This window comes from Plutella xylostella, chromosome 7, assembly GCF_932276165.1.
Source record: "Plutella xylostella chromosome 7, ilPluXylo3.1, whole genome shotgun sequence".
NCBI classification, from domain to species: Eukaryota; Metazoa; Arthropoda; class Insecta; order Lepidoptera; family Plutellidae; genus Plutella; species Plutella xylostella.
The window spans coordinates 308,058-328,721 of NC_063987.1; the positions used below are offsets into that span (position 1 = coordinate 308,058).

The 20,664-nt window shown below is 39.6% G+C and overlaps 1 protein-coding gene across 1 annotated transcript in view; it reads right to left on the reverse strand.

Moving 5' to 3' along the window:
- Nucleotides 1-20,664, reverse strand: part of LOC105391465 (homeobox protein Nkx-6.2) — a 47,529-nt gene that overhangs the window by 8,910 nt on the left and 17,955 nt on the right. The gene's annotated exons all lie outside the window — the stretch shown is intronic.

The following is a 20,664-nucleotide window of genomic DNA, read 5'->3' on the forward strand; positions in this document are numbered from 1 at the left end:
CATAGGGTACATACAAGTAATACAGGAAGTAAAATACCGAACAAAATATTGCGCATTCCAAGTCGCTGTAACACGCGAGTACCAGGACTACATAACACGCGGCTATACAATAGCTGTAACATGAAACGCCTTGTTCCCCCACGCCAACCCTCCAACACCTACTCTCAACCCTATCGCGATACAAATAACGTCCAACTCCGAGAAACCCCGCGGAGAGTTAGGATTGTAGGTGTTAGTGCGGATATAAACCGTATTGGTCGTAAATAAAGTGCTGATGTTGAATATTGAGGATATAACGAATGATATGATATTGTAGGTTTACGACGGCGACGTTATATTGACTTGAGTCATCATTGCTGTGTCGCAGTTATGGCTGCTGCGGTCATTAGGACGGTGTTAATGTTCATATTTACCGTATAAGATGTTGCAGATTGTCTTGTAAACAAGTATTATACGGGGAGCTACTAAGTCATAAAACTAACCCTCGGTATTATCATTAAAACCGTGTATAAAGATTTAGTAAATTTGCTCCTTTAAGTAACCGGAAACTGAACTGATTGGTTATTAAGGATGTGCTACTGCGATGATAATAATAAGAGTTAAAATAAATGTAACAACCAGGAAAACATGAATAATTCAAATTAAAAAGCCTACGCCGCGTAGCCGCTACGAATCGCTACGAGGTTGCTACGCCACTGCTACGAAACCTACTATTACCGTTTCAAAACCACTGCATGAAAATAATATACAAGAATTAAAACATTATCATTTTTTCTTTATTAAACATTGCAGTGTTACAAGTACATTACAAAACAATGTCCACAAAAGCAATATTTTTGGTTTGACTGTGTTATATGGGTGTGTACATAATAGCACCTAAATCTCATTCTAAGAACACAAAGTGAGATCATTGAACTGCTGTGTCGGTATCGGGTGTGACCGATAGACGCGATGCACGGACATCTCGCGGGGTGAGGGGTGCGGGTATGGGAGGGGGAGGGGGGGAGGAGCTGTGAAGTTTTCCAATAACATCGAAGGCAGTTTGCCGGTTCATAGCTCACACCCGCCGGCGCCCCACGGTTTATAATGCGAATAAATGTTGTAGACAATTTTCCTATTGTATGTTTTTACATTACCAAGAATGTCTATTGGGTTAAGTGATGAAAGCAGGTTAAGAGGAAAGTTACGTGCATGCTGTTGAAAATTATGGTGTACTTTTAGGTGTTAGTTACAGGCCATTACATTAAAGACTAGTTTATATTTTACTAGTTATACTATAACTATTTATACTAGTTTTTAGTAATGGCAGAGTACCTACATAATTAGTAGAGCTAGGATACCTGTAGCTACATAAGATATATTATGTAACATCAGGCAGCAATTTGATGACCTATGTAGGTAAGTTCTATATACGTACATACAATTTACTTTTGTTCATCTTATCGTATCTGCGATAAACACAAGAGCTAAGTGGAGATAATAAGGGTGAAGGGTTTTGCCACTTAGACCACCACTAGTCGCTGATTACAGGGTGAGCTAAACGTTTTATAAGAAACAGATGATATGTCGCTCGAGGTGGCTCGTTTCCTCTCAATGTTAAAGGTGTTCACTGTCTGATATTCAAGCTAAATAAACGCACAAAGCTTAATCGATCAATCAAGACCCACATTTTCATTATATCAAAGCCCAAAATCATGTTACCAATAACAATCATAACCGAATCTACGCATATACATTCCGATCAATCGGCAATATGGCCCAGTATGGCTTGGTTTGTAGTAAATACGGGATTATGTGAGCGTCTTGGGGGTCACTCTATATCACAAAAAACTAAGTTTCGAATCGCTGCTGCGCGAGTAACGACTCTATTTCGTAGTATTAAACGCGCCGATTGCACGACAGCTCTCGTTGGTTTCTCGTCAGTATAGAGTGACCCCGCTGCGACGTTGTGAACATCTTCAGAGGCTGATGGAGGAATGATAATGAGGGCGAGGGCGGGAAGTGAAGAGGTGGGGCGGGAGGGGGTGATCATTGTCAGAGAGTCGCGAGTGACGCTATGTATTCATGAAGGCAGCGGGTGAGGACCGGTTGGAAGACACAGTAGACCCTGGCTGCTGGGGAGACTGTGGCATGAGTGTGTGTGTCAGTAACCGTTTTGGCTGTTATGCCTATACCTTTTAATGCCTAAACTCAGTAAAGAGATTTTTGTTGTATTTTTGCGGAATTTCATTAATTAGTCAACTAATTTTAACGGTGAGCTTATCCATATGTTAATTTTAATTCATGATATCAGCTTGTTGCATACCAAATTAAAATCCGTCCAGTACGTGAAAGACGATCAAACATCCAACCAAATAACTTTCGCGTTTATAATATAAGTAGGGATTTTCCTCCTTGTATTATCACATAGGACCAACCCAGAAGTAGAACGGGTCCACGGCACATATTCATAGTGGATCTCAAATCGATAGGGACGTAATATGAAAACGATGGCGTCTCCGGCGAAGCTCAGAATGTTCACTCCGAGGCATGTCCGGAGCCGGGGGTCACTCTATATGACGAAAAAATAAGTTTTGGAGCACTGCTGCGCGCGAGCTTCGCTTCGCCTTAAAAAGTTTTCCCGTGGGAATACCGCGATAAAAAGTTGCCTATGTTCTTTCCCAGGGTCTAGACCGAATGTAGGGTAAATCGTGGTATAACTGGCATGTGTCAGTAACTGGCACCTTGACTATTAAACTAAATATATTAAGCTTTTGGATATAGTAAGACCATCTTTGATGTGTTTACAGCAATCTCCAATTATTCATTGATATTATAGATTAATTTTACGCCGCTAGGTGTGTATTTTCCGGCGCTGGAAATTATCTCAGTCAAAGCGACGAAGATCGCCAAAAAAATGCACGTGCGTTAAGTTTTTCATAAGGAGACACCAAAATTTGTATGGCCTGTTTTCGCGAAAATAAATAAGTTTTTGATAGTGTGACAATAACAAGGAAGTAGGGGAAGGTCTAAACAATATCATAATAGCCCGATTCACTGTGATTTTAGTTGCTTTTGAGTTATATTTGAGGGTGCTAGTTACTGAAATGTAATTTATATCTTCTCTTAGTAACTGGCACCCCCCTGCCAGTTACTAATATTTTGGGTTTTGTGATTTTAAGCTATTTTATACCTTCTATCGACAGAAAATACGATTTAAAGTGCACTGTAAAAACCCCCAGTGTCTAGGCAGCTTTGTTTCAATAACTGGCACGGGGCTGCCAGTTACTAATCTGCATACATTTTTTTACGCACCAATAACTGGCACTTACTGGTGCGGTAAACATTTCTTTCATGTTTCTTTTCAGAAAAATTACTAAAATCAAGGCAATCTACAGTAGTCTGTAATTGTCCACTGCTGGACCTCTCACCAGCAGTGACAGTGCACTCTGGTCTCAACCTTCCTCATCCAGCCACTACCGGTCAGCTTTATAAGGTCGTTGGTCCAGCTGGCCCGAAGGTATCCGCCGCTACCATTGCCTGTTCGTGGTCTCCACACCAGAGCGCGTTTGCCCCACTGGTCATCGGTTCTTCGGCAGCTATGGCCGGTCTTATGCCACTTGAGCATACATAATTTAAGAGCTATATCGGTTACTCTAGTTCTCTTACGGATTACCTTATTTCTGATATGGTCCGTCAAAGAACCAAGAAACTTTCCAATGCCCGCTGATCGATTTTGAATCGGTGGACCAGTCCAACCGTCAGTGTCCACGTCTATGATCCATACGTCATCACCAGTAAGACGCATTGACTGAAGACCTTTGCCTTCAGGCATTTTTATGTGAAAATTTTGGTTCTTCTAAATCTTCCCCTATGCAGTCCAATCCAGTAATATTTTGTTTTATACACCTTACAGCTTCGTTTTCGAAGTTCCTTCTGCCTAGTCGAATAGACTGTCCAAGGTAGACATAATATACTGTTGCTGCATTAAGGCCGCTATGCATGTTACAACGAGGAAATTCAAGAACTGCCCAGGTCTAAATGTAATCAAAGGCTTTCTTATAGTCCTTGAAGAACTTGATAGAAACACGGTTCGTGATGGCCGCTTGAAAAAGCTTGGTTAAAGAGCTTCTGAAGCTGGCAACTATACTACCGTCAGCAGTCTTCAACTTAGCCAGGTCACTTCCCCCAAGCTGCTGAATGAATACATCAAGGTCCACAAGCATTTGCTTTCTCCATTTCCATTTCCAAATCCAAGGGTTTCTCGATTTGTTGCATTCATATGGACCCACGATTCGTCGCATACTTGTACTGTCATTTTGTCGTAGAAGTCGACCATTACAACGGTGATTTTGAGTCTTACCGGTACAGAACCTAGACAGGTAATTGTACATTACCTAATATCAAATATATTATTGATTTTAGAGTACTTATTCACATAATTGCATGATTTTTTAAAAGGTGCCAGTTACTGAAACATCATGTGACAGTTACTAATTTTTACTGCCAGTTACTAGGTTTTTTGGGGGTAGTGGATAGAAACTTCATTAAAATCGAATATTAATCATATATCTTTACCATTTATGCCTATAATTGTTCGTCATCTTATTGCCAGTAATTCAAGCCTACCAGTGCTTAAATCAGGCCAATACTTTATTTTTAATAGGGTAAAAGTACTAGTAACTGGCAGTTTAAGCGACTAGCAACACAAAAACATATATTAAAAATAAAGTATTGGCCTGATTTAAGCACTGGTAGGCTTGAATTACTGGCAATAAGATGACGAACAATTATAGGCATAAATGGTAAAGATATATGATTAATATTCGATTTTAATGAAGTTTCTATCCACTACCCCCAAAAAACCTAGTAACTGGCAGTAAAAATTAGTAACTGTCACATGATGTTTCAGTAACTGGCACCTTTTAAAAAATCATGCAATTATGTGAATAAGTACTCTAAAATCAATAATATATTTGATATTAGGTAATGTACAATTACCTGTCTAGGTTCTGTACCGGTAAGACTCAAAATCACCGTTGTAATGGTCGACTTCTACGACAAAATGACAGTACAAGTATGCGACGAATCGTGGGTCCATATGAATGCAACAAATCGAGAAACCCTTGGATTTGGAAATGGAAATGGAGAAAGCAAATGCTTGTGGACCTTGATGTATTCATTCAGCAGCTTGGGGGAAGTGACCTGGCTAAGTTGAAGACTGCTGACGGTAGTATAGTTGCCAGCTTCAGAAGCTCTTTAACCAAGCTTTTTCAAGCGGCCATCACGAACCGTGTTTCTATCAAGTTCTTCAAGGACTATAAGAAAGCCTTTGATTACATTTAGACCTGGGCAGTTCTTGAATTTCCTCGTTGTAACATGCATAGCGGCCTTAATGCAGCAACAGTATATTATGTCTACCTTGGACAGTCTATTCGACTAGGCAGAAGGAACTTCGAAAACGAAGCTGTAAGGTGTATAAAACAAAATATTACTGGATTGGACTGCATAGGGGAAGATTTAGAAGAACCAAAATTTTCACATAAAAATGCCTGAAGGCAAAGGTCTTCAGTCAATGCGTCTTACTGGTGATGACGTATGGATCATAGACGTGGACACTGACGGTTGGACTGGTCCACCGATTCAAAATCGATCAGCGGGCATTGGAAAGTTTCTTGGTTCTTTGACGGACCATATCAGAAATAAGGTAATCCGTAAGAGAACTAGAGTAACCGATATAGCTCTTAAATTATGTATGCTCAAGTGGCATAAGACCGGCCATAGCTGCCGAAGAACCGATGACCAGTGGGGCAAACGCGCTCTGGTGTGGAGACCACGAACAGGCAATGGTAGCGGCGGATACCTTCGGGCCAGCTGGACCAACGACCTTATAAAGCTGACCGGTAGTGGCTGGATGAGGAAGGTTGAGACCAGAGTGCACTGTCACTGCTGGTGAGAGGTCCAGCAGTGGACAATTACAGACTACTGTAGATTGCCTTGATTTTAGTAATTTTTCTGAAAAGAAACATGAAAGAAATGTTTACCGCACCAGTAAGTGCCAGTTATTGGTGCGTAAAAAAATGTATGCAGATTAGTAACTGGCAGCCCCGTGCCAGTTATTGAAACAAAGCTGCCTAGACACTGGGGGTTTTTACAGTGCACTTTAAATCGTATTTTCTGTCGATAGAAGGTATAAAATAGCTTAAAATCACAAAACCCAAAATATTAGTAACTGGCAGGGGGGTGCCAGTTACTAAGAGAAGATATAAATTACATTTCAGTAACTAGCACCCTCAAATATAACTCAAAAGCAACTAAAATCACAGTGAATCGGGCTATTATGATATTGTTTAGACCTTCCCCTACTTCCTTGTTATTGTCACACTATCAAAAACTTATTTATTTTCGCGAAAACAGGCCATACAAATTTTGGTGTCTCCTTATGAAAAACTTAACGCACGTGCATTTTTTTGGCGATCTTCGTCGCTTTGACTGAGATAATTTCCAGCGCCGGAAAATACACACCTAGCGGCGTAAAATTAATCTATAATATCAATGAATAATTGGAGATTGCTGTAAACACATCAAAGATGGTCTTACTATATCCAAAAGCTTAATATATTTAGTTTAATAGTCAAGGTGCCAGTTACTGACACATGCCAGTTATACCACGATTTACCCTATATGTTTTTGTGTTGCTAGTCGCTTAAACTGCCAGTTACTAGTACTTTTACCCTATACCAAATTTCATTCAAACCCGTTCAGTAGTTTTGGCGTGAAAGAGTAACAGACAGACTGATACAGTTAATTTAACATTTTTAATATTAGTTAGGATAACGATTGCACGACAGCTCTCGTTCCTTCGTTTTTCGTCAGTATTGAGTAACCCTCCAGTTATTGTTATGAGGTCCGATGTGAGACGCTCCTTGTTTCATTAGGTCGTCGTGATTCATTGCGGTTTTCTATACGTTTGCTGGAAACTTGTGATTGAAAGTGTCTAGACTGCTTGTTTTGATCTGTCCTGTTTGTGGTTGGACAGTGAACGGGATTTAAAGTGTGTGTAGTAAATCAAGTAAATATAAGTGATAAAGATTAGCGATTGCTTACATAGATTTGTTTTTATCGAATCTTCTTAATTCCAATAATTTAATACTTTCCGCGATAAAACAGAACAAGACAAAGCTCTGAAGACCAAACTAAATTAATAAAGCCTAAGCTTGAACGACTATTTCATATTAAAAGCTATATAAAAAGAAGACAAGAAAGCGAAACAGCCTGCTAAAGTGAAGAGGCATTAGAGGCGGTGTGTAGCGGCGGCCGCGGCATCGCCATTACGGGACATTATCGATTCCGCGACAACGCTACATGTGTTAGCTGGGCTAGGGCTGCCACACAGGCCAGCTGCCGGGGAGATTTATAAATAGAAGTGAGCATACTTCAAAGAGATAATGAGAAAAGAGAAGTCGAAGAAAAAATTAAGTACTCTTGCTGTATTGACAATCTTGGTCATCGTAATACTTTGTAATATATTGTTAACTATGACAGCTAGTTGTTAGTATTCCAAAATGTAACAGCTAGAAAACAGTATTAAGAAGAAAATTGATAGGTACCTATGTATACTTTATGCGATGAACCATGAACCATATGTGGTTTTCGTCAGCCCTAAAGTGAGAAATAGCGTGTAAGAATAGAGTCAATATGTGGATATAACAACGGCTCGTCTGCGGGCCGCATACGCATCGCACATTACCGCGGAGTCGGCAGGATTCTGATTTACTGAACACAGTGCAAACTACAACACACTCAATTCTGAAGATATTGTGGAAAAAAAAATCAGTGCTGGAATTCATTTAGCTAGCGTGTGTAATGCTAAATTGATAATCTGGTGCTTAGGCTTTTACATTGACTCATTCTTGAATTCTGTGTGTATTATTATCACTTTCACAAAGTGACTTATCTAGATCTAGTTCCCACAGCATAGACGACATTTTTTATAGTTGTTATAAAAGCGCATGTCAAAAACTAATGAAGCTGTCCCGCAAGCGTTTGAAACCAAGAAATGAGCCGCAAACCTCCTTATCTTAATACCATCAGGAATTAATATATCACTCGATCGATAGAAGCAATCTGTCGGTCTGTCGGTCGCGTGACAAATGAAAGCTCCCGACATACTCATCAGGAATCAAACACATCCATCGATAATTATCTCGTGTCCTCTCGCATCCCTGCCCGAAGTCAGACAATCATCTTTATATCTATTCACAAGGAAATTAAATCACATTGTTAATCCAACCGTGAGTTATGTCTCTTTAAAGTTGGACCTAATTTTCTGGTCTGTCAAAATTTTACCGTACTGCAACTTATGATAAAGTCATAACTATATCTCATACTTCACTGCACTACCTACATTAAACTTAATTAACATACAGTTAAAAGTCGTCTGCATGGTCTGGCGAGTGACTCGGTCAATGGTTCGGTCAGTGATTGTGTTTATGACAGTTGGAATGCTCGCACGGTAGCCGCGACGATTTCATTAATATAGTTAGAGCTGATTGATCTGGCCGCTGCGCGCGCGCATGATATGATCACAGGCTGGCAGGTGGACCGTGGGAGATGCTGTAGCATGGTTTATTAAATGTTCAGATTAATTCATTTTTTTTTGTGACATTTATAAGATTTGAGTTGATTTGACAAATGCTAATATTTTTTATAAAAAAATTTACATATTTTTCTGTTTACTGAAATATACTTCAAATGCGTTAACCTACTATATACGTTTTAAAAGCTAAAACGTTGATTTCGTAAGATAGTCGTGCTAATGGCACTCCTTGGGAGAGACTTATGTTGGAGAGTGGACGATGCGAACTTTTTAGTGTTTTCGATATAAAAAATACATCATACATGCAGTCTGTCATTTAAAAGTAGATCAATTCTTGAAATCTAGAGCAGTGCCATGACGTCACTCCGGTCTGTAAGCCCACGTGTATCGATCGACTGATTCAAATCGATTTAATGACAAAATCAAGATCATTAGTAGCTGTTAAGCTCATATTATTAGTAGGCGTTTAAGCCGGAAATAAAAGTAATTGATACGAAATTTTAAACTACGCTATCACTGTCTTAAACTTATGGGTAAAGTTTTATCAGTGCATGACATAATTGTTTATATCGTATTATTTGATAAATACTTATGTAGTATTCAGGCTGTAGCAGGCAGCATCGACTCTTGTCCCCATCATATTAATTACACTAGAACTAACGTCGTGGCCTCTTCAACAGATGTAGCTGTAGGGTCTGCATAACTAGTGGAGTGAAAGGTCAACATATATGCTATTTACGTCAGTCAAATAGAATGTAAACTACCTAAATAAACATTCAAAATATCAGGTAAAATATGAAAACTTCAACACTCCCTAAAATCCAGTCAAACAATGAAATTAAAGGGAACAATTACAATAAAACCTCATTTAACCACAACAAAAGCTAATTTACATCGAAACAATACTTAAGACCCGGCGCGGGAACTCGCCGACACGAAAATCTTTGAAATCCTCCTGAAATCATCAGTAATTGCTTCTGCCGACCGTACTTTAAACTCGCATACAGCCGCCGGCATCTGTCCTCCTAATTGAGGGATTAGGCACATAATTGAAACTGTGCGACAGAGACAGATGCCCCACACGGCGGGAGTGACAGAGACGGCACGCGCGCGCCGGGCACGTCTGCGATGGAACGGTTAACAACGTGTCTTCTTGTATATTGTATTATCTTACGTTTTATGCCCTATTAATCTTGCTCGAGCGCTCTTCAACCTTGCACCTTCGATTTTCTACCGTATCTCTTCGTGGTACGGTCGGGATTGGATAGCCTCGCTGTAGGGGTAACTACAGGGTGTTTGTGCACAATAAATAATTGTTTGTTCTCGTAGAACGTGACGTAGTGTCGTCCCGGGTTCGACTCCGGCCGGGCGGGCGGCTAATGAGCGACGCGGCTAAGATATTGGCGCGTCAGATTAACATTCGTCGGAATTAGGTTCTTTCAACATTCGGGAATCTGCGCTTTGCTGCTGAAATGGAGCACTCTACATTTATTTTCAAGTGTTTACTGCTAGCCTTCTATAATATTTAAGGTGCCTACAATACAATACAATAAGTACACGGATTCAATAAAGATTTGTGGTTTCCTACTCTATTTTATAGTCGAAACTTAAGAAGTCACCAAAAACCGGTCCAACTAAATGAAGTAGTAATCTTAAAGATTAGAGCGATTAAAGATTGTCACAGCGGCGTATCGATTCATCGTGACATGAGAATCGATTAAATTAGTAATGATTCGATCACTCGCTTTGAGCCGGACGCGTCACTCGACAGTGTGACTATTATAATTAAAAATAGACGATTCGATTATTATCTCGTGCAGGTAATTAATTTTATTATTTACTAGTGGAGTGAATTTGGTTCATTTCGTAGAAAGAATCAAGAGCAGCAAAGGATTGTGTATTTTTAATGTTATTTATTATATTTTAATTTATTAAAGTATGCACCCATATACCTACATAATTCTATATTTTTAGGCTCAAGATATTAGGTACAATCCTGTAAATAACTTTCTCAGATCAACGGTCAAGATTGTAAGAAAAGCGTAACGTATGCTCTTTTGTTTTTCAGTCCTTACACCTACAGCCTACCTGCCTCACCTAGGTGAAAGCATATTCATAATGCAATAAAATAGTCACAGATTTCAAAGGTACACAGAGTGTGTAAGACAAGAGGCGGAGGGGGGGGGGAGGTAATAAAAATGCAAATGTCGTCGCCGCGGCCGTATCCATCACGAGACGGATTACTGCGTTATTGCGGGATTGTGGGATTGCCCGTTTATTGTTTATGAAACGTAAACATTTCGTGGGGACTCGTCCACGGATCGGAGGCGGATGATTGAATGTGCGATTGTTCGCATTGTTGTAGTCGGTTTGCCATCGATTATGGCTGTCGGTGCATGGTTTAGTGTGGGATTTAATGTAACTGAACTGATAGTTGAAAAGGGGAATTCACACTAGTTGCGGTATAAATAATGAACGATAGCACATTAAAAAAATATATATTAATAGGGATAATAGGTACGTAAGCTTATAATACTAATAGTACAGAACTAAATGTAAGTACAGCCATGAGCATGAGCAATGAAAAACTTTCAGTGACATGGCAATGACAGGTGGAACGTTTTCATTGCCCGCGAGAGTAATAAGTGCTCGGACAAAAGGCAGGTTAACAACTGTCTGTAGTCTACAGACAGTTGTTTTGTCTATGTACCGCCCGCGGCGTCCATCGATAGACGTCTGCTGGAATCACACGACATCCAGAGCGATGGTCCGCGCTGAATCAATACGACACAAGATACTGTCCACGCCGGACCTCCGCGCTGGGCCCTAAGCTAATAAATGTATCATAGACTATGATTCATAGTTATTAGTATTTATTATTATTTTTTCATAATCGTAACGTAATATTTGATCCTTAAACATAAGCTATGCAGAAAAATACTGTCATAGTTATAGGTACTGTTATTTTTTTAGGTTCTGAAAAGTTATGATTATGACGCAAACAGGCGCAGTTGCAGTTTCCAACTGTAGCGGCGATATCGGCTCATTAACAATACACAATAGATCCCCGACCACACCGTACCCCCGGGCTGTGTCCCTAACGACTAAATAACAACATTCTGTAGCCGATCGCTCCATCTGTGGACGCCGCGTCTTTGTCATGTAAATGTCACATTTGTCCCGCTGTTGTTACCACGCGGGGGCGCGGGGGCGCGGGGGCGGGCCCAACCCGCGCGGTATAATTGGGACTTAGCCCAATGTAAATACGGTTTAGATGGATTACTGTGGTTTTTGAGATTTTTCGGGATTTGATAGTAGCGATTTGTTTTTTTGCGAACGTGATTCTGTTAGTTTTGGTTGAAATAATAGTACGGATGTTTGTTGTACAAATGAAAATACACTGTGAATATAAGAGTCGTTCGTTTTTTCGTTCAGTCCGTAAGTATAATAATATGCCTAAGTTAAGGTTTTGTGAGTAAATAAACCTCGATTCCTTGATTTTACGCAAGCATGCTCTTACCACAGTGGAAATTCATCTTTTTATAAGCATCTGAGACACACTAAAGGCTCTTATTGTGACAATGATCCCCACAGCCACCGTGTTGCCACGGGAGTCCCCTCACCGTTCATTGATTAGTTCACATAAAGCGCCGTTATTTATGTCAGAGTGGCGCTACCGGCGAGTTAGCACAAGGCTTTATGTCGCTATAAAATTGAGCAAAGAGGCTATTGAGATTAATGACGTTGACATCAAACGATGTAATCATTGGATAGTACTTAAACCTAATAATGTTATAAATGCGAAAGTTTGTAAGGTTATTTCTTTCAGGGCTAAACAGCAATTTAATATTTATGCTGGAAACTGACACTGGTTTGACGCATAAGTTACGCTTACGCTACAATTTACCTCAGAATTCAGACGAATTCAACTGAATCGAATTTCGCGGAAAACACTACTAAGAAATAAAGGTTATCTAGTAAAGATTGATTTGAGCTGCTCGGTAATAGACTTTTTAATTTTAATTAAAGTACTTAAGTTAGATGGTATGTAAATATCAAAACCGTAATAATAATAAATATATTTGTAATCCAGAATGCCTACGGCGTAGCAGCCTACGGCGTAGGCATGGCTACGAGCTACGAAATGTTCTACGATTACTGAAACATTTCATAACAAGACAATAAATTGTAATAGGGAATATGCAAGTGGTTCAAATAAAGGTCAAATATTATTTATAATAAACTTTGTTGTTTCATAACTACGACTACATCATTATTTTTGATTATAATTTATTTTTGAGCAAGTAAATGAAGTTGAAAAGTACAAAAAAACTTCGGTAAATTCTAACTTCCGAGAAACGTCACCCATTTTCTTAGGGCGGATGTGACGTCATAATTCTTTATATATCAATCTCAGAATAATAACTTCTTTGCGTTTGCGTATAGTTAAATAAATGTCAAGTGTAAACAAAGAAATGTTAATGTCACCGAGTATTTGTGATGCTCGTTGTGATCAGATACGAAGGATCACATAAAAATTCTTCCAATAGATCCTAGCCTCCTATAACCTCTCCACTTCTTGTTTGATATGCTTGTTTGTTTGCAAAGTTTAGGACTTTTTATATTTTTTGTTGGTAGTGTATGGGCTGCCACTAGTTGTTCTATTGTAATGAGGCATAAACAGCCATTCGCCAGTCAACGAGCCACTAAAATATGCTCCATATTGCAACACAATAAAATTAAATTTGTATTGTAAGTATTATGACATGAACATGACACAAGTTGCTCTTTCTACTTTTAGGTTATAATGGCAGTCGTTAGTATATTTCAAAAGTTGTTATTTTTTTCTAAATTAAGTTATGGAAGAATTCTCGTAATCAGAAGAACTGGACACATTAAATTTATTACGCAGTATGAACGAGTAAACTGTGGCCAGCTGCGGAAAAGGACAGCAAAGACTATTGAAAAGTCGAGAGCCGTGTGCCGAATATTAGGGAATAGTTATGCATATATTTTTTATACTATTATTCCATAGTTTAGGTAAGGGGGTTTAGACCTTTGAGATATGCACAATGGTTCCATTCAAGAGAGCCAGGTGCAGGTTCTTACACCCCCTCAGATAATAGAATAGAATGACCCACTAACCCTAGTCTCTCTTACTGAGAACCAAAGTTACAGTAAGTACTTACATACAATACAAATATTTCTTTATATTCATATTGCCATAATAGCGTAATATTGTGTACAAAGGTCCTCTGGTTTGCGCGCTCCCATTTCAAAAGAGCTACTAGCAGCTATTTACGAGCTCCCATTACAAAACAGCCACTGGTCACACTTTATTACCATTACAAAACAGCCAGTGATCACACTTTATACACTTCCTTTTTCGTTTGTTACCATGACAACATTGGTTTCTTGAAAATACAAAAGTACTCTGTGATTACTTGATTAGGTAAAAAACTGTAAAAAATCTATGCCGACTGACAGGACTCATTATTCTGAGCCGTGAAATTAAACGATTATGACGTCACGACAGCCCGCCATCCTGACGGGAATTTCAAAGTGGTCGTGATGGTTGTAATTTTTTAACTTTCTTTAAAATACCTTAAATTACTTATTTTGGCGTTGAATTTTTTTTTACTATAATAAAGTGATGTAAAACTATACAATAAAAGTATTAAAAAAAATTACGCATATTCCCTATTACGAAGAGATAGTATGATAGCGAACATGAGTCATCAAAGTTCTCGAAAGTTCCGAGTCACAGAGGAACGTGAACTAATCTCACCCGCGCGCGTTGTGACAGCGGCCATTAAATAAAACGCGTTCTCACTAAAACTTATCTTAATACCATCTACACGAGTGAGCAAATTAAAATTCAATCACGATAAAAAACTGCCGTCACACAATTTAGCATTCATAAAAGGTCTATTTTATCAAAACACATTAAAATTAAATTATTGTGTCATCCATCAAAATAATTTAATATGCTATGCGAGGGGCCTACTCCCGCTCCGCAGTCGTTAGTGGCGCCCTCTGCATCGGGATATCATCGGGATAGTTAAATTGAGCGGATGGCGTGTTGATGGCGCAGCTTTAAATGGAGCTCAGTTTTAAAGTTATCTGCCAAATAGGTTAGCGAGCATTCGAGCAAATATATCGTGTTAAGTTAAGTAATTTAACTATTTATTATTTCATAGATTTATGTAAAATAGCGTCTATATTAGCGTCTAAAGCTAAAGATCGCATCCAGTGGCGTGCTTTGGGAGAGGCCTACGTCCAGCAGTGGACTGCTATAGGCTGATGATGATGCGTCTATTATTTCTGAATTGCAGTGCAGGTGGTTTCAGCAAACAAAAACATTTGATTGAGTTCAGTTTTGACAGATGCGTGCAAATATTTTATTTTGTAACACATTATCTTTAGAAGCATATAGGTCCAATGTACATTTCCAATTGTTTAAAGTGTTTGCCTGCACTTTAATTGCTTTAGCCATTAAACAAAAACAATATAAATCCGCATCAAATATGAATAGCGCCCTCACGAAATAAAATATTGTTATTAAATAAACAAACTGCTGCCAATTAATTACATTATGCATTCGTCACAGCGACACACACGAGCCGACGGCCATTCAAACACAACTCCTATTCTAATACACTTAAACCTCACTTTTGATTGGCTTTGCCCGCCTCTCCCGCGCGCCCCTCCCACCCCCGAGATCCCTGCGGAATCATTTATCGAAAACCGAATGGGGTGACATGCTATACCCATCTGAAGACCATCTAATCCGCTCACATGTCGTAGCTCTTATTCTGGAGTCCCACGGTTCATTTTGCTGTAGTTTGTGGATATAATGGCGATGGTCATTTAAGGGGTCGGTCGGGGCACACATTGGCTTTTGAGCTCAATTTGTGAGTGAATGCGTATTTGTGAGACAGCATTAAGGCTATTTAGCGACAAAGCTATGGGGTGCTCCACAGGTCTGAGCATTTAGAGGGGAAAATGCGTGTTTGACTTAATTTGCTCTTTGTGAATAAGAATTGAATGGGAGAAGCAATTGAAGAGGGATATTTATGTTGCAAACTTGATTTGGATAAATTTAACGCTTTGTAAAGTAATAAAATTTTGTTATTATTAAAATGCATTCATTACTAACTTTCGTATCATTGAACTGTGATAATTTGTGACAAATTTAGTTTATTCGATTTGGAGGTATAAGCAGAATAAATAAAAAAATAACTCATGTACACCAACCACTACCTAGTGCCACGTTTATCCCTATGCAATACGAAACAAGATACTTAATGAAAATCCTAAACTCAAATCCGTTTCATTGCTTACTTACATACAGACAATAACAGAAAGTGAAGTGACGCGCACAAATGCAATGATACAAAAGTTGATCCATTTCATTTCATACATCTCCCATACAAGAGCATTCATCGGATTACGCGCTCCGCTTCACTCGCTTTAACTTGCGCTGTACAGGGTGATCCATGGAGTTTATCGTCGCTGTGCTATTTTAATTGGATATTTTTAAAATATCTAGACTAGTCATTGACTTCGAAGAATAGTTTTGAGTTAAAATGTGTAAATATTTTTATTTATTCGTAAGGAGACGGTTTATTAAAATCAGTGTCTACGTTTTTATATTATGTATTTAATAAGCTAGCTTGTTTGTAAACTTTAAAAGTTAAAAGGCTACAGCCGTAAAAACTTTAACTTGTACCTACTGTATGTTGTTAAATAATCTTTATATTTTATAAAGAGTAGTCGAGTGAGCGAGTTGAGTAGTGTTAAGTTATTTAGCCTCTTTCAAGAACGCCCTGTATATACACAGGGCATCACAGATCAACCCCCCGTAATACAGCATCACTTAGTCTAATGGCCCCGCGAAGGGACACAGAGTATGCGACTGTGACGTACGATGCACACAGAGTATAGTGCACAGTTATTATACAGGATGTTAAAGTTTGCTGCCGGAAACTTTAAACACACGTCTACCATTCTACTCATCAAACTGAATAACTTTTCCAAAATATGATCGCAAATGTTTTTTTTTATTCCTTTACAAAGTTTATAACTTTATGCGCTGTTTTGTAGAAGGAATTTAAATAATAGTTAATTTCTTATGGTATGTTTGTTGAGAAAATCGTTAGTGAATTATGTGGTTTAGTTTTTATGGGAGCATATATGCTATTAACATCCTGTATAAATCTGTGACGCGATCAAAGATCATTGCTCATTGGATTCCATTACTAGATGAGCGAGTGAGTAAACGCTGTAACACCCTCGCTGAAAGGAGACTGTCATTTGTTTTGATTTAAAGATGATTTTGCGAATGTAGGGTGTTAAATTAGGATTTATTTCATGTGTTATTATTGACATTAGAAATTGAAACAGGGTTTTTAATAAGCTTGCATGACGTCATATGTAAATGTGAGTTTAAGGGCATATTTTTTTGAACATAGTTTATAATTCTTAAATTCTTATCAATCCAATAAAATAAAGTGTCTCAAGTTTAAATAACATAACTGAAGCGATTGTCAGCGCGTCACCCTAGTCTCAGCCGCGCGGGTAAGTGACCGTGACCACAGTAGGGTGACGCGCCCGCAGCCGGCCCCCGCGGGGGCGCGTGTTGCCATCTAGGTAATTAGTTTACAATAAAAAATAAAAACACAACGCTTTCGCCCGCGCCCGCCGCCGCACTGTTTAATTGAAATGGGTAGTTTGTTGCGCTTTTTAGCGTTTCGGTGGAGAGATGAAAGGCGTTTCTGATAGTGTTAATGCATTGATGGATTATGTTATTTTATTTGAAACGCTAACCCTTATCTGAAATATAATCCAAAATCTTTTAGTTCAGTTTTCATAATTTTATTTACAATTAGTTAAATGTTAATTTATATTATAACCTTTAATAAATGATTTCCATCCAAAAGCTGATGTTAGCAAGTAGACAAATTCTATCGAGTATTTTTCTCTCCTGCAATCTCTAACCCTAATACATCGTGACTTATTTATCAAACAACACACGCTCCAATTAGCCCACTGATTTGAACCATTTAATCATGTGTAGTCCTCACGAGAGGGGGGAAGGGGGTGGGGGGGTTACTGCGAGGATAATCCTCGTGACGGCTGACGCGACACCTGATGCAGGTGAACTGGTGTTTAATCCGTCACTGGACTGATGAGGCTGATGACAGTCCATTTGTTGTTTTAAACTCTGGATGACAACCACCGATGTATTTTTTTACCATTTACTTTTTTGCTTAGTTTATTTTAGAAAAATATTAATTAAATCCATTTTATTTCATTTATAACTATTTTTCAGCAGTGTTCAAAAGCTTAAACTTATATACGTAAAAAAATTACAGCATTCAGTGCTTTTCCATTATTAACAAAAGTATTACCCGAAGCAGCGTTTCAAATCAATCTCTACCATCAAACTAGACAAGTCAAATAGAACAGTCAAACCGACAGTCCAACAGGGTGAGAGCACTAAACTGATTGACTTTTCAATCTGTGTAAGCGGCTTACCCGCGGCGGCAGTCGGCGCGGCACCCTACGCGCTAGTCAACAGATGTGGCCGGGGATTTACCGTGTTATACGCCGAGTTAGGCTAATAACTGATACGATTGATGAATGAGATATTTTTTCAAGGTTTGCTTTCTTATAAGTATCTCAAAATATAAAATTGCACGCAGATTTGAAAGCCTGCATACATGTAGTTTTATTGTAGCGAAGCGGGACTGTACGCTAGAGTATAAACGCTGATTATGTATTTAACTGCACTTTTATTTAATTATTAGCTGATTAACAATATGCACACACGTCGGTAGGTGGGTAGAGAGAAAGAGAGAGTTGCCAGACGACAAAATAATATATTAAAAATATTACTTTGTTTTGGTGTTGCCAACATTTATAACGAACGAAAGGTATGTTTAAAACCTTCCTCTGTTAAATAGCAAAACGACAAAATAACAAACACATAATAATAAATGCACTGCAATACGTTGCACAATAACGTGAACTAATTCCGGCATAATCACACATTAGCGACACACGTCGGTGACGTCCGAGTGAATTAATTCGCAATAACGCATGATGACGCGCGCTGCGTCACGGCACGTCGCGGCGATTAGCGCGGGCCGTGTCGCCGAGTGGTGGACCGTGTCGCCCGATGTGATGGACCGTGTCGCCCGGTGCGGCGGACCGTATTGACAACGCATTGGGCGTTAGTTACGGATGCGAACGTGGGGTGGATTGTGGCATATTGTTGAAGATTTACGAGTATGAAGCAATTATTTATAATCTACGAGTGTTCGACTTTACCTAATGAAACCATATAAACGGCTGAAAAGTGACTTTGATAGAAATTTTCAATAAATCCTATGCAATTCGCTGCTTTCAATAGAGGGAATCCAGCGGCTTGCTAAATAAAATAAAAATATCGGCTTTTTCAAGTAAAAGCTTCACTATCAAAATATTTCTTCATTCCCGTTTCTCCTCCGAGAAGTATGGGGTTGACACTTCTTCCAATCTTCTCTATCGGTGGCCAGCAAGTTGAGCTCTGATTATATCAAAACATGGTCTAATTGTGCCATGAACATGGTATTGTTCAGGACATGTACGCAGGTGCCAACACACAGGTCCGCACCGCAGTCGGGGTCACCGACAGGTTCGAGGTCAGAGTAGGCGTGCACCAGGGTTCATCCCTGAGTCCATACCTATTTTTATTGGTAATGGATGCATTAACATCTGCAATTCAGAAGGAGGCGCCCTGGTGCATGCTCTTTGCAGACGACATCGTGCTTGTCGATGAGAGTGGGGATGAAATACAGGTGCAACTGAACCAGTGGCGAGATACCCTAGAGAGTGTGGGATTGAGACTGAGTAGGACCAAAACAGAATATATGTTCTGTCAATTCGGAGGGCCTACTTCAGCTGCGTCGATATCTCTGGGTACCTCGCCACTGGCAGTAGGTGAGGATTTCCGATACCTCGGCTCCCTTCTACAGAGTGATGGAAGTATTGACAGGGATGTGACGAGACGAATGAATGCAGGATGGATGAAATGGAAACAACTCACCGGCACGACGTGTGATCGCAAGATGCCAATTAAGATCAAAGGCAAAATATATAAAAGCGTCATAAGGCCGGTGATGTTGTATGGGGCTGAGTGCTGGGCAACCAAAGTATGCGATGAGAAAAGGATGCATGTGACAGATATGCGAATGTTGAGATGGATGTGTGGTGTTACAAGAAAAGATAGAATACGAAATGAGTATATAAGGGGAAGTATGAAAGTGGCTCCTATAGTGGAGAAGATGAAAAGCCATCGTCTTTCTTGGTTTGGGCATGTCATGAGAAGAGAAGATGATTATGTGACAAAGAAAGTGTTGGAAATGAGACCCGAAGGAAGGCGCAAGAGAGGAAGACCAAGAAAGACGTGGCTTGATTGCGTGAAAGAAAATATGAGAGAGTGTGGAGTGAATGAGGATATGACAGAGGATAGGGTAAAATGGCGTGACATGACCAACAAAGCCGACCCTAAATAAGGATAAGGCAAGGAAGAAGAAGAAGAAGATGGTCTAATTGTGCCTATTATAGGATTCGGACTAGTTTGCCGCAGACACGCTACAGAAGATGAACAAGTTGCTAAAACCATAGACTAGCTTACTTTGACCTGCGACTCGGTCATGCCCAGCGCGTAGTCGAGCTTGGCGCGTCCGTCCCCGCGAGTTATTCAACTATACACCTTAACCTACGGCTATCAGAGTATCTCTTACCTTGACCTGCGACTCGGTCATGCCCAGCGCGTAGTCGAGCTTGGCGCGTCCGTCCCCGCGAGTTATTCAACTATACACCTTAACCTACGGCTATCAGAGTATCTCTTACCTTGACCTGCGACTCGGTCATGCCCAGCGCGTAGTCGAGCTTGGCGCGTTCGTCCCCGCGAGTTATTCAACTATACACCTTAACCTACGGCTATCAGAGTATCTCTTACCTTGACCTGCGACTCGGTCATGCCCAGCGCGTAGTCGAGCTTGGCGCGTCCGTCCCCGCGAGTTATTCAACTATAC